Raw genomic sequence first — 14,891 nt, forward strand, 5'->3', positions numbered from 1 at the left:
AAATTCTTTGTTTTGTCTATCTTGAAGTCAGGAGCCCGCCTGGAGAGTAGGGAGCACTTTCAAATTGAAGTCAGGAGCCCGCCTGGAAAGCAGAGAATACTTTCAAGTCAGCAATCAGGAGCCCGCCTGGAGAACAAGGGAGTACAATTCAAGTTTTAGCTTTTAAGTTCTTATTGACATTTGGTAATGTGATCCATTTTACACTTACATCTATGCCCAGCCACTACACCGGGGCTGACAATTTTCTTTGTTTTGTCTATTTTGTTGAAGTCAGGAACCCGCCTGGAGAGCAGGGAATACATTTCAAGTTAGCAGTCAGGAGCCCGCCTGGAGAGCAGGGAATACATTACATTTCAAGTTCAGCGGTCAGGAGCCCGCCTGGAGAGCAGGGAATACATTTCAAGTTCAGCGGTCAGGAGCCCACCTGGAGAGAAGGGAATACATTTCAAGTTAGCAGTCAAGGTCCCCTCCTGGAGAATAGGGTCAGTTTTTACTTTAGTCAAGCTTGGTTTATAGTTTTCCTAGTCTATTCTTTAGTTTAATTTCATCATTGCATCAATAGTACAAGTGGTTTACAATTTTGCTAACAACTCACAAATCTTCCTAGTGCAAACTGGGGCAGAAAAATTTCTTTGTTTTGTCTATTTTGTTGTAATCAGGCGCCCACCTGGAGAACAAGGGGAAACAACTCAAGTTTCTAGGGAAAGCAGTTTCGAAGGAAGACAGTTCAAGTTTCAGGGGAAAATGGTTCAAGGTGCAAGGGAAAACAGTGTCAAGTAACAAGAGAAGACGATTCGAGTTCAACAGTCAGGCGTCCACCTGAAGAAAAGGAAAAGCTTCTCAGATTGCAATTCAAGTCAGCAACCAAAGAATCTCGCGGCAAGAATGCGAGTCAACAGTCCAAGGTGATCAACAAAAGTTAGTCACAATAAAGAAAAAAAGAAAGGCAAGAAGTGAATCCAAATGCAGAAGTTGATGAAAGACGTGGGTTGCTCAAGACATGGCCGAGGTAACAAGCATTGCATACCTGGTCTTGATCCGAAAAGTTGAAGAAGGATGAACTAGCACCTGCAACTAGCAAGCATCAAGGTTCAAATCTAAAGTCTGCATGAAGAACCATTCAAGACTCAATATCAAGTTTCAGAAGACTTATAGATAAGAATCTTGTAACTCATAGTTGATAGGCTTAGCTAGTCTTTTTTTTCATTTGATTCTTGATGTAATAACAAGGACCGCAGACTGGAACCTCGGTGGAACGACACCCCGACCGGATCTCCATCTCGGCATACTCCGTCATCTCACTCATCTCTGAACTACACGTGGCCTGATTCCTTTATAGCCAAAGATATGTAGGCAACCCAAATACCAGGGCTCGGTCACATTCCCCTTTTCTCTTAGTTTTAGTCTCTCCAAATAAGGGTCGAGTCAAAAACCTGTCTAGTCAGTCTTTGTCTGAAAACTCTGTACGTTTCCAGTCAAAGAGGGGCAGCTGTAGACATGTGAATTTTGACCCTCCCCAAGATTTTTCATATTTTAGTGCGTAAATATTTAATTTAGGCATAATATAGATATTTTAAGTAATCTTGACTCTTTTACTTTATTTATTAGAAGAAAACAAAAATTACAAAAAATAGGTTCATTAATGTTTTGTAGTCATTTTTAATCTTAAAAAAAATATATACAACAATAGTATCGTATTTTTATTTTCATATGATATTTGAAAATACCAAAAATAAATTTGTTTTAATGGTTAGTTTTATGTTAATAATTATTTGAATAGTATTAATAATTAATAAATGGACCCGTATTTTTAATCTCGTTCGCAGCGAAAGAATAGAACTTGGGCTCGAGCAACCCATTTTTAGGCCTAATTTTTGACCTAGCCCACAATTGCCAAGCCCATAATTCCTAGGCCCATACCCCTTAACCTAAAAACCCTACCAAAATACCTACAATATAAAAAAAGAAAAAGCCTAAGAGAAAAGAACGAAGAAAGAGGCTGAAAACAAAAAACATACACACAAAAAGCTGCGCATAGGACCCCCCCTCAGATCGTCTTCTCCAAAGACCCCTTTCCCCACTGCCTTTTCTTCAACAACAAAACCAACAAACACCATAACAAGGAGCCACTACTGCTTCTCCATCTTGCGACCCCTCGCCGGAAACAACCAGCGAGAACCATAGAGACCACCGTCGTTCACCTCCACCCCGATCCCATCGCCGGCGAACCAGACAACACCCTTCATTTTTGCTTGCTTCAACCTAGAACGACCTAAAACCAGCAGCACAAAAATGCACATACACACTCACAAACAGAGAGAAAGGAAGCTGTTGTTCTTGTAATTTTCTTTGGTTTTAGCTTCTGTCTCGCCGGCGACAGATCCGACATTCCCGCCAGCTTGTGTTTTCCAGCGATTTTCAGTCCAAAACAGCACCTGAACACAAAAATTCTGGTCAGAGCTTGAGTCTCGCTAAGGTTTCCGTTCGAGGCTCCGATTTTTCTATTCGACTTTTAGTAGCGCATCAGGTATGAACCTAGATTCGAAATGTTGTAATTGTTGATCTGTTTCTCGGTATCATAATGATGTTGCCACCATTTTGTGATGCTACGATGCTTCCTTGGAACGTTGAAACATATGTTCATGATTTGCTCATTGATGACTACAATTTGTGCTAATTGTTTACTGCCTCCGTTTTGTTAAAGTGAGCTGCTTCATGTTCAGCCATATATGAATGTGGTTTTCCTTAATTATGGAGTTTACTATTGTTGTTCATTTTCTACGAACTACTTTTGTTCCGATTTTGACTCGATTTTTGTGGGTTTTGTTGTTATTGAGATGTTGGTGACAGTAAATGTTTGACGAAATTGAAGTTCTGCTCTACTGCCAAAATTCTGTCCTTGACCCATGAAGGTTTTTTTTCGTTTCTGTCACTATCCTTATTGGCAAAATTATGTACTAATCTTGTTCTTGACCATTGAAGTGCTTAGCTTATTTTCTATACTTTTGTTCATTTAGATCTCCATCGTATATAGATACGTAGGTGATGTTCCTCTGAGTTGGAAAGTTATATGGTATAATATTAAAGAAGTTCATCACTTGTAAAATACTTATCAACAGATCACTTCACATTTGTGTATAAATATAGCTAAGGTATATGTTTATGTAATTCTATATCCAAACGAGCCTTCCAATGAATGTGTAACTTAGAAAAATAATTTTGAACATGTTAGAATTCCTGGGCGCATTTAATTCATTATCGTAATTATGTACACGTTCGCATGACACGAGTGCATTTTTTCTTTTAAAAATAATAAATATTCGTAGAAAAACCTTTAGGGCCGTATAATATACAATCGTGATTGTGTACAAGTTCGCGTGACATAATTACGGTTCTAAAATCAACTCGGAGTATGCGTTCGCGCAACTTCGACCAAACCTTTTCTTAATAATAAATTTTTTAGTAATATAGTACCTTTTAATTTAACTTAGTTCTTGTAGTTCGAGGTGTGCCATCCATTATTTAATCACATATGGCCCTCATATTAATTTCATAATTTAGATATAACAAATAACCAATGATCGTAGTTTACTTTAGGCACGTTTAATATATTATCGTGGTTGTGGACACGTTCGCGTGACATGATTTTTGACACGCCAAACAAATGGGTATATGTATGCGTAACTCAATTCTTTAATTACGAATATTTCAAGTGATTAAAAAGCGGTAAAATGGTAAATGCACATAGGTCTTAAAAATGAGTATTTAAATGATTTAAGCCAAGTATAAATTGCTAAGCGACCATGCTAGAACCATAGAACTCGGGAGTGCCTAACACCTTCTCCTGGGTTAACAGAATTCCTTACCCGGATTTCTGTGTTCGCGGACCATAAATAAGAGTCAACTTCCTCGATTCGGGATTTTAAATCGATGACTTGGGACGCCATAAATTATCCCAAGTGGCGACTCTGAATTTAATACAAATAATCCCGTTTCGATTGTCACTTAAATTGGAAAAACTCCCTTATACCCCTTGAGGGGTGTAGGTAAAAAGGAGGTTTGACACTCCATTCCTATCCCCCGGGCTATATTGGTGGCATCGATCATGGCGGGGTACCTGATCAACATCAGGATTGTGATGCCGAGGGTGATTACACGGGTGGTGAACGAAGGTGATAGATCCTACCCCTTCCTCAATTTCCTGACCATGTACTTCGAGGACCTAGATTTGGAGAAGCGAAGATTTGATGTGAAAGTGAAAGCAAAGGCACCGTTCTCCTGGTACAACACCAAGGGTCCCGACAACCCCAAGGACTCTAAGGGAAAAGACACTACTTCAACTAGCCAGTCTGAAGAGCCAATAGTAGTAGTGGTTCCTACTCAGCCTCCTTCCGCCACAACAGACAAGGTCCCAGAACCTTCCACTTCTACAGTTCCAGAGATCCCCTCATCCACTGCATATCCTTTGACTGCCCACCGCCTGATCCAGACCCTTGACAGTATCAACAACTGGATGCAGACAGCCACTTCTAAGCTGTCTGTACTATCTACTTTGGTGGTACCCCAGTTAGCACCTCCTCAATCACAGGTCCCACAGTCAGTGGAGGACACTCTCAAGAAGATCCTAGAGAACCAAAAATTTATCATGGATGCTGTTGATTCTCATGGAAAGGCATTAAAGGAGCTTGCTAGGGAGGCGAAGAAAATGAGAAAGACTCGTGCTTCAAAGGAGTCAGTGAAGGAGTTATGGGTGGAGGTAGAGAGGTTGAAGGCTGATCACTTGCCTCTGGATCTTCTATTGTATCACCTGACTCCAGCAGCCTAGCCCCAGCCAGATCAGTATACAAAGAGGCCATCCAAGAGGAAGATGGTGATTCCTCGTACTGACGATGCCATTATAGAGTTAGAGGACCCGCAGGGGGGTTCCTCTAGCCAACCCCAGATTCTAGTACAAGCTCAGGACTCAGTCCAGGCCTAGGTTCCAGTGGAGACACAAAGTATAGGGAGCCAGTCACAGGTTCCCGAGCAGACCGAGGACCCTGGGACCCAAACTCAGGATCCTTGATGAATATTAAATATTTACTTATTATATATTATTAATATTCTACTTTAAATAATATACTTAAATTAGTTTTCGTATTTTGCCTCTTTCTAACTATTTTTGCAGAAAAAAAAGATTATAAATAACAAAAGGAAAAGACAAAATGCTCGATGAAAGTCTGCTATGACAAGCACAAGAATTGAAATGGGAAACGAAAGCCTATAATTGAATCTTGGACTTGTCCAAGCTCACTCTTCGGACACATACAAGCTCACTCTTCTAACGTGTCCAAGCTCACTCCTCGAACACATCCAAACTTATTTCTTGGACATGTCTAATTATTTAATGCTTGCAAGATTTGTCTATAAATAGAATGCAATTTGGCATCGGAAAAAGGGGGGAAGAAGGAAGAACTACTTTTATCTAAACTTTGGTTTTAACTTCTTTCTTTAACTATTTTATTTTCTTCTTATTAGTTTTTGGATTTTCTAAGAGTATTGGAAATATTCTAGAATTCCTTTTTGCTGTGAGATTCAAAAACTCCATAATGGAGTAATCTCTTTTGTTGGGATAGTTGATGAAGCTTGATATATATTTTTATAACATTGTTTCAGTTTTAATACATCCTTGGCTTGAAATTTCCATTGTATAATTCATACTGTGCTGAAATAATGGTTCCTAGCTAATCATTATTATCACTTCTATATATTTTATTTAAGTTATTCTTATATTAATTTTGTAATTCTTACGGAGAAAAATTAATATATAATAACCAATGAATAAAATAGTAGAGTGAGAATAATTTTTTGTAAAACTCTTATTTCAAATCTGTAATCTTGTTTGTCTCAGTTTTAATTATCACGGAGGAATTGTTGTAGGCAAGATTACTAATTTTTAGTAAAAATATTCTCACGAAGTTTTTACTACCTTTTAGCACAATTCAAGTAAGAAAATATTTCGGTTTGATCGTCACTAGTTTTAACTCAATTAATTACATAACCTCGCGGAGTGCTATTAATTGACTTTTTCTTATTGAGAAAATATAATTGTATTAGCAATAAGCAATTATTCTTTAGAGAAATACATGTGAAAATTGAGATTTTATTGAAATAATATTATCAAGTGAATTCAACAATTCCCAACTCTTTTTAAATTATAAATCTTTCGAAAATTGTTTGTTTTGCTTTAATTAATTAACAAGTTTTAAAACTCACCGTTCATCAATTTGGTTCTCTCAAATAATAGTAAAAATATTAAAAGTCCGTAGCCTAGATTAACCAATCTTTGTGGGACGATATCATAAACTATACTAGAGTTTGACTGAGTACGGGCAGAAAAATCCTATGCACATTGGTCTCGTCAAATTTTTGGCATCGTTGTCGGGGATTGGCACAAGTCTACTTCGGACTAAATATTTTGTTACTAATTTGGGAACTTACTAGTCGTATTATTATCTTTGTTATCAGTATTTACTACATATTACTACTATTACTTTTACTATTACAAGTACTAACATCTTATTGAAGTGTTATTATCATTTATCCTTCTTATCATCATTATAGCATAGCAGTTACTATTATTAATATTAGTACTACTTGTAACTATATTCTATATTAGTATTATATTATTATTTTCCATCATTAGTTACTTTTACTACCTACTGATTTCATTTACCATTTTTTTCTTCATAACATCTATTGCTAATTAGTACTAATATAATTATTATTATCATATACTAATAATAATAATAATAACAATTATCATACTACTATTTTTATTTAATCGCTTATTATTTTTTGTCATCTTTGTAATCTTTGCTGTCCTTGTTATTCATCACTTTCTTTTAATTACTTTCTTCTAAGTACTACTACTACCATTTTAGGAGTTAAGTTCATTTTTTTTAGAATTTTGACTAGTTTATGACCCGTTCTTCTATAAAAGAGTTGGTCAATTACGATCCTGAAATTGAAAGATCTTTTCGATTGCGCAGGAAAGGACAAGCATTATCTTCCCAAAGCATAACTTGTGAAGGTATGTAGAATCAAGAAGTAGAAGACATTCAACCACCAGTCCATGTGGAAGATCAGTTTGATGAAATAGCACCACGGCCAGCAAACAGAATCCTAAGGGATTATGCTTGACCTGGCCGCTTCAATTGTGAATCTAGTGTCAGAAAACCTCTAGTGGCAGCCAACAACTTTGAAATCAGAACTGGCCCGATTCAAACGATTCAACAGTCTTGCATCTTCACTGGAGACGCAAGTGAAGATCCACACAGTCATTTAATTGACTTTTTGGAACTTTTTGAAATAGCTAAGTGTAATGGAGTACCTCCTGAAGCTATCACGTTAGGGCTATTTCCTTTATCTTTAAAAGGAGATGCCAAGACTTGGTTGCGAAGTTTGCCACAAGGTTCCATCACCACATGGGATCAAATGACTCATAAATTTTTAAGCAAATATTTTTCCCCTGCTAAAACCACAAAGTTAAGACAAGACATCTCTAATTTCTTGCAGACTGACACTGAGTCAGCTTATCAAGCTTGGGAAAAATTAAAAGCAATGTTAAGAAAATGCCCACACCATGACATTTCTGAACATATGCAGTTGTATATTTTTTATCACGAGTTAAAAGCCTCTTCTAGAAATGTGATTGATGCAGCTGCAGGAGGTTCTGTAATAGGAAAAACCACGGAAGAAGCATTGAAATTGTTGAACGAGATTTCGGAGAATGCCAACTAATGGCCATCTGAGCGTGTAATCATCAAGAAGGCTGCTACGGTAAATCAGGTTGATGCTTTAAATACACTAACGTAACAAATTATTTCTTTGGCACAAAAGTTTGAAACTTTTCAGGTGAATACACAACAACCAAGTCAATCTGAGGCTTGTGACATATGTGGAGGAAACCATCTGAATCATGAATGACAAGCAAACAATCATAATGACGAACATTTCCATTCTATCGATTATAAACCGTACCCTTTTGGGAGTCCAATGGCACAAAAGCATCCAGGATTTCAATGGAACAATCTAAATGGTACAGAGAACTCTCAAAGCTTCCAGAAGCAATAAATATAGGGTCCACCCGGATACTAGAATCCAAACCATAGTCAATCAAACTTCAGGCCTTATCAGCAAGCAACTCCATATCAGCAAAGGACTCAACAAGCTCATTCAAGTCTTGATGATCTTTTGTATAAGTACATTAAGGTCACTGATGAAAAGATGGAGATCCAAAATTCATCCCTCAAAAATCTAGAAATACAGTTGAGCCAATTGGCAACTCTTGTTTCAGAAAAGATTCAGGGTCACTTACCAAGCAATACAGAGAAAAATCCAAAAGAGCACCTTAAGGCTATCACCTTACGGTTAGGTAAGGAACTTGATGAACCCTATGCAGACCAATCAGAACAACAGGTAAACAACAATAAGCATGTTGAAATACCCACTGAACCATCTGAAAAGAAAGAAGTCAAGAAAAAAAGAAGAAAAAAATATTGAAAAATTAAATCCTCTCCCTGTGACAATTCCTTTTCCACAAAAAATGAAAAGAGAAAAGCTTGATAGTCAATTTGCAAATTTTTTGGATATTTTAAAACAGATTCACATCAATATTCTGTTCACTGATGCTTTATTGCAAATGCCTTCATATGCTAAATTTTTAAAAGAAATTTTGTCAAATAAAAGAAAATTGAAAGAAGTTTTTGTGGTAATGCTTACTAAAAAATGCAGTGCTATACTTCAAAATAAGCTACCACAAAAACTTGGTGACCCAAGCAGTTTTACAATTCCATGCACTTTGGGAGGAGTATATTTTGAAAAAGCACTCTGTGATTCTGGAGCTTTAATAAATTTGATGCAATTTTCTATCTTTAGAAAATTGAATTTTAGTAAAATGAAAGACATAGGTGTTTCTCTTCAGCTTGCAGATCAAAGTACTAAGAAATCTAAGGAAATAATTGAAAATGTGCTCGTAAAAGTAGATAAGTTTGTTTTCCCTATAGATATTATAGTACTTGAAATGAAGGAATGTCCCGATGAACCAATCATTTTGGGTAGACCATTTCTTGCCACAGGTAGAGCAATCATAGATGTACATCAAGGACAACTAATTTTGAGAGTTGATGAAGAAAGAGTCATTTTTGATATGCAAAAGATATTAAGATTTTCAGGAGATGAGACGTCATCGTCGTGTTTTTCGATAGACATGCTTAATTATCTTACATATGAATTTAAAGATGATCAATTAATTCCAGACTCAATGGAAAGATGTTTGGCCAAATCTAGCACAATACAAGATGGTGATCCTATCATCAGAAGAGAAGCCGAAATACTAGAAAAAGATTCTGAAGATGAGGAGATGCAACCAGAACACGTTCAACCAAAACTTGAACTCAAAGTTCTCCCATCTCATTTAAAATATGTCTACCTTGAGAAAAAATTATTTCCAGTAATTATTTCATCTTCTCTTACTGCAGGACAAGAAGAAAAACTGATTGAAGTGTTAAAAGCACACAAAGGAGCCTTGGGAAAGACTATAAAAGATATCAAAGGGATTAATCCAGCTGTTTGTATGCACAAAATCCTTATGGAGGATAGCTACAAGACAACAGTCCAGCCCCAAAGGAGATTGAATCCAGCAATGCAGGAAGTAAAAATGAGATCGTAAAGCTTTTAGCAGCAGGTATTATCTATCCCATTTCAGACAGCCCTTGGGTAAGCCCAGTTCAGGTAGTACCAAAGAAAGGAGGTATGACTGTTATAAAAATTGAAAGTAATAAACTCATTCCTACTAGGACCGTAACAGGATGGAGAGTCTGTATTGATTACATACGTCTCAATGATTCTACTAGAAAAGATCATTTTCCTTTACCATTTATTGATCAAATGTTAGAAAGAATTGCAGGATATGGTTTTTACTGTTTCTTGATGGCTATTCCGGGTATAACCAAATACCAATTGCACCTGAAGATCAGGACAAAACAACTTTCACATGTCCTCATGGAATATACACCTATAGGAGAATGCCATTTGGTCTATGCAACGCCCCCGCTACATTTCAGCGTTGCATGTCAGCAATTTTTTCTGACATGACTGAAAAATTTCTTGAAATTTGTATGGATGATTTTACACTCTTTGGGAAAATATTTGAGGATTGTCTTCACCACTTGACCTTAGTTCTTAAGAGATGTGAAGAGACAAACTTGATTCTTAATTGGGAAAAATGTCATTTTATGGTTACTGAGGGAATTCTTTTAGGACATAAAATCACTGCTAAAGGGATAGAAGTTGATAAGGCTAAAATTGATCTTATAGCAGGATTACCCCCTCCCACAACTGTTAAAGGCATCAGAAGCTTTCTAGGTCATGTAGGCTTTTACAGATGGTTCATAAAAGACTTTTCAAAGATTTCAAAATCGTTGACTAACCTTTTGATGAAAGATATTAAGTTTGATTTTTCAGGTGTTTGTTTGAAAGCATTTGAGAAGGAAAAGTTATCAAACACCCCTATAGTTGTGTCCCCGGACTGGAATCAACCTTTTGAGGTCATGTGTGATGCTAGTGATATAGCAGTTGGAGTTGTTTTAGGCCAGAGAAAGGATAAGATCTTTCGTTCCATTTACTATGCTAGTAGAACAATGAATGAGGCTCAACTAAATTATGCCACAACAGAAAAACAGTTACTAGCAGTAGTATTTGCTTTTGATAAGTTTTGATCTTATTTGATAGGAACCAAGGTCATTGTTTTTACTGATCATGCAGCTTTAAAATATCTCTTAGCAAAGAAAGATGCTCGACCTAGATTGTTAAGATGGATTTTACTTCTACAAGAATTTGACCTTGAGATAAAAGACAAAAAAGGAACATAAAATCAAGTAGCTGACCATTTGTCTAGATTGGAAAATCCCCCCCCCCCTTTGAGTTTAGCAAAATAAAGGTAGAATTTCCTGATGAACACATCAGTTAACTCAATTGTGACTCAACCACCCTGGTTTGCAGATATTGCAAACTACTTGGTTAGAAAGTGGACACCCCAAGATCTCTCTTACCAGCAAAGAAAAAAGCTTATATCTGATGCAAAGTATTATTTGTGGAATGAACCTTACTTGTTTAAAAATTGCGCAGATAATATCATTAGATGATGTGTGCCTGAAGATGAGATGAACAAAATTTTATATCACTGTCATGATGGAGCAATTGGAGGACATTATGCGGCAAATCGAACAGCCTTTAAAGTTTTGGAAGCCGAATATTTCTGGCCGACTCTCTTTAAAGATGCCCAAGCATATGTTGCACAATGTGACAGGTGTCAGAGAACAGGTAACATCACTAAGAGAGATGAGATGCCGTTACAATCAATACAGGTATGTGAAATATTTGATGTTTGGGGAATAGATTTCATGGGTCCTTTACCTTCTTCTCATTCTTTTGAATATATCCTTGTGGCCGTGGAATATGTGTCAAGATGGTTTGAAGCCATCCCCACACAGAAAAATGATGCTCGAACTGTGTGCAATTTTCTCAAGAAAAATATTTTTACCAGATTTGGCATACTACGAGTCATCATTAGTGACCAATGGACTCATTTTTTGAATAGACAATTTTCTGCTTTCTTGACAAAATATGGTGTAACTCATAAAAAAGGAACACCATATCATGCTCAAACTCAAGGGCAAGTTGAAGTTTCCAACCGTGAGTTAAAAAGAATTCTCGAAAAAATGGTTGGAATCTCAAGAAAAGGTTGGGCTTTAAAATTAGATGATGCCTTATGGGCATACCTAACGGAGTTTAAAATGCCAATTGGAACATCCCCATATAGATTAGTCTTTGGGAAAACTTGTCATTTGCTAGTTGAATTAAAACACAAAGCTTTTTGGGCACTAAAGCACTAAATTAGCCTCTGCTGGTAAAAATAGATTTTTTCAGGTTAATGAGTTGGAAGAACTAAGATTAGTAGCATATGAAAATGCAAGAATTTTCAAAGAAAAAACAAAAATCTGGCATGACCATTTGATCCGACAGAAAAGTTTTCAAGTGGGAGATGAGGTACTTCTTTACAATAGTCGACTCAGGCTATTCCCAGGAAAGTTGAAATCCAAGTGGACAGGTCCTTACAATGTTACAGATGTAACTCCATACGGTAAAATTGAAATTCAGCAAAATAATGGCGGAGACAAGTTTAAGGTAAATGGACACATGCTAAAAATGTACTTTGGAGGACATTTTGAGAAAAATCCATCGGTCACTTTAATAGACTGATGAATTTCAAAATTAATAAGTCGAGCTGACGACGTTAAACTCAGAACTATGATACCCTACCCGTAGCCATTGAGGGTGAAGCAATGGAGCCTCATATGTCCGATACAGATTTGGGTAATTAATGCTTAATCAATTAATTGTACAACCGAATGTCACGACCCAAATTCCCCCCCCCTCGGGAGTCGTAATGGCGCCTGCTAATGTGAGCTAGGCAAGCCAATTATTGAATGAATTACCTTTTTACCAATTTTATTCTCTTTAACATTATATAAAACCATAACATATAAACAACGGAAATTTAGATTTAAGCGAAAGAAAACTACAAAATATCTGAACGTACAACTATTACAATAGTTTAAGCCTCAACCATCCAGAACTGGTGTCACAATATCACAGACGGTCTAAGATTTACTACATACAAAGTCCAAAAAATTAACGATACACTATTTCTAAATTATAGAAAACGAAACAGGAAATAAGGGATAGAGGGAAATGCCAGGGCCTGCGGATGCCTGCAGGTCTACCTTGGATCTCCGTGGACTGAAGGTAGCCTCCAAACTACGGTCCAAAAGCTGCTGCGGGATCTGCACATAGTGCAGAGTGTAGTATCAGCACAACCGACCCCATGTGCTGGTAAGTGCCCAGCCTAACCTCGGCGAAGTAGTGACGAGGCTAGGACCAAACTACCAAATAACCTGTGCAGTTCTACTATATACAACGGAAAAGAAGAACAAAAGTAAAACAGTCAAATATGGGAGGGGGAGCATGCTGCGGGGGAGATATCAATTCCGAATAGAAAGGTAACAAGTAAATGAATGAAACAATATAACAAGGATATCAACAAAGAACCAGAAATCATTAAATGCACGACATCACCCTTCGTGCTTTTACTCTCGTCCTCACTAAAGCAATCATATAATGAAAATGTGCACGACATCAACCTTCGTGCTTTTACTCTCTTTTCTCACCATATAATCAATATAATCGGCACAGAATGGTACATCGTGCGGCACTACATCACCCTTCGTGCTTTATACTCTTTCCTCATAAAAACAATACACGGCATCACCCTTCGTGCTTTAACACTCTCTTACCAAAACAATGCACGGCATCACCCTTCGTGCGTTAACTCTCTTCCTCACCCAAACAACAATCACAAACAATAGGGCAAAGAAATAAATGAAGCTACAACAAGAATCCCGACAAGGGAACAGTAATTCAACAACAAGTCCCTACAAGGGACAACATCAAAACAACAACAATATCCTGGCAAGGGAGATAACAAATAAAGCAACAATGTCCTAGCAAGGGAGGCAACATAATGATCTCTTATCTTTCTCACTTTTACTTCACAATTCACTTCACAACTCGAGCCGATGCTCTAAAGGTTCAATTATCACTTATACTTTCACTTCTCATTATACAACTCGAGCCAACGCTCCTCAAAGTTCAAGTGTCACAATTACTTCCACAAACTTTGCCCAACAATAGATATCATCAATCAAGGCATGAAGAAATACAACGAAATCATAATAACCACAATATAAGACTCACGAACATGCTTGATACCAACGTATAGATACTCGTCACCATGCCTATACGTCGTACTCAACAAATAACATGTAGCAAATAGGACACAACTCCTAATCCCTCAAGCTAAGGTTAGACCAAACACTTACCTCAAAGCCACAAGCACAATCAAGCTTCAACTACAGCTTTACCTCTTGGTTCCACTTCCGACTCGCTTGTATCTAGCCACAGTTTACTTAATAACATTAATAAATGCTAAATTACCAATTCTAATGCATGAAAACAGGTTTTCTATTGTTTTCCCCAAAAAGTCAAAAATCTTCCCCGGGCCCACATGGTCAAAACCCGAGATTCGAACCAAAACCCGATTACCCATTCACCCCAGAGCCCGGATATATAATTCGTTTTGGAATTCGACCTCAATTTAAGGTCTAACTTCCCAAATTTCAATATTCTTAGGTTTTTTCCCAAAGTTCCCAATTCCACCATGAAAACCCTATATTCTAGGATGAAATCTTGTAAAAAGAAGTTAAGAAGTAAAGAAAATGAGTTAGAAATCACTTACCAATGTTTTGGAGAAGAAAGATTGTTTGAAATATCGCCTCTTATGTTTTTGGGGTTTTGAAAAAAATGAAAATTAACTGAAAATACCGTTTTAATATACCCCTCTTAGACCCCCTGTGCGGAACGCACAAAATCGAGTGCGGCCGCACAGCTCTCCATGTGGACTGCAGTGACATGTTTCTCCATTTTGGCCATAACTTTCTTTACAGATGTCCAAATTGTGATTTCTTTACCTTTATGGAATCTAGACACGAAGGGCTACAACTTTTGTTTTTAAATTATCTCAAAATCTCTTGTATATCAAAAGATATAGGCTCCCGAAGTCGGACCAGTGAACCTGTACGGACCGCACGAAATCTAGTGCGGCCGCACAACCCCCACAGCGGACAGCACCAAAACCAATGCGGTCAGCACTGGCGGGTTCAGAGATTTGCACTTCTCTGAACCTGGAACATCCATGTTTTAAGCCTAAGACATCCCGGAACCTACCTGAA

The 14,891-nt window shown here is 37.2% G+C and overlaps 1 non-coding gene across 1 annotated transcript; it reads right to left on the minus strand.

Annotated features, from left to right (window-relative positions):
* Nucleotides 1–7,524: 7,524 nt before the first annotated feature.
* LOC138869798 (small nucleolar RNA R71) lies at nt 7,525–7,631 on the minus strand. Its single transcript, XR_011400051.1, has one exon. It is a non-coding gene; the product is annotated as a small nucleolar RNA R71 (small nucleolar RNA).
* Between the last annotated feature and the right edge of the window lie 7,260 nt (nt 7,632–14,891).

The sequence above is a fragment of the Nicotiana sylvestris genome, chromosome 5 (assembly GCF_000393655.2).
Source record: "Nicotiana sylvestris chromosome 5, ASM39365v2, whole genome shotgun sequence".
NCBI lineage: Eukaryota > Viridiplantae > Streptophyta > Magnoliopsida > Solanales > Solanaceae > Nicotiana > Nicotiana sylvestris.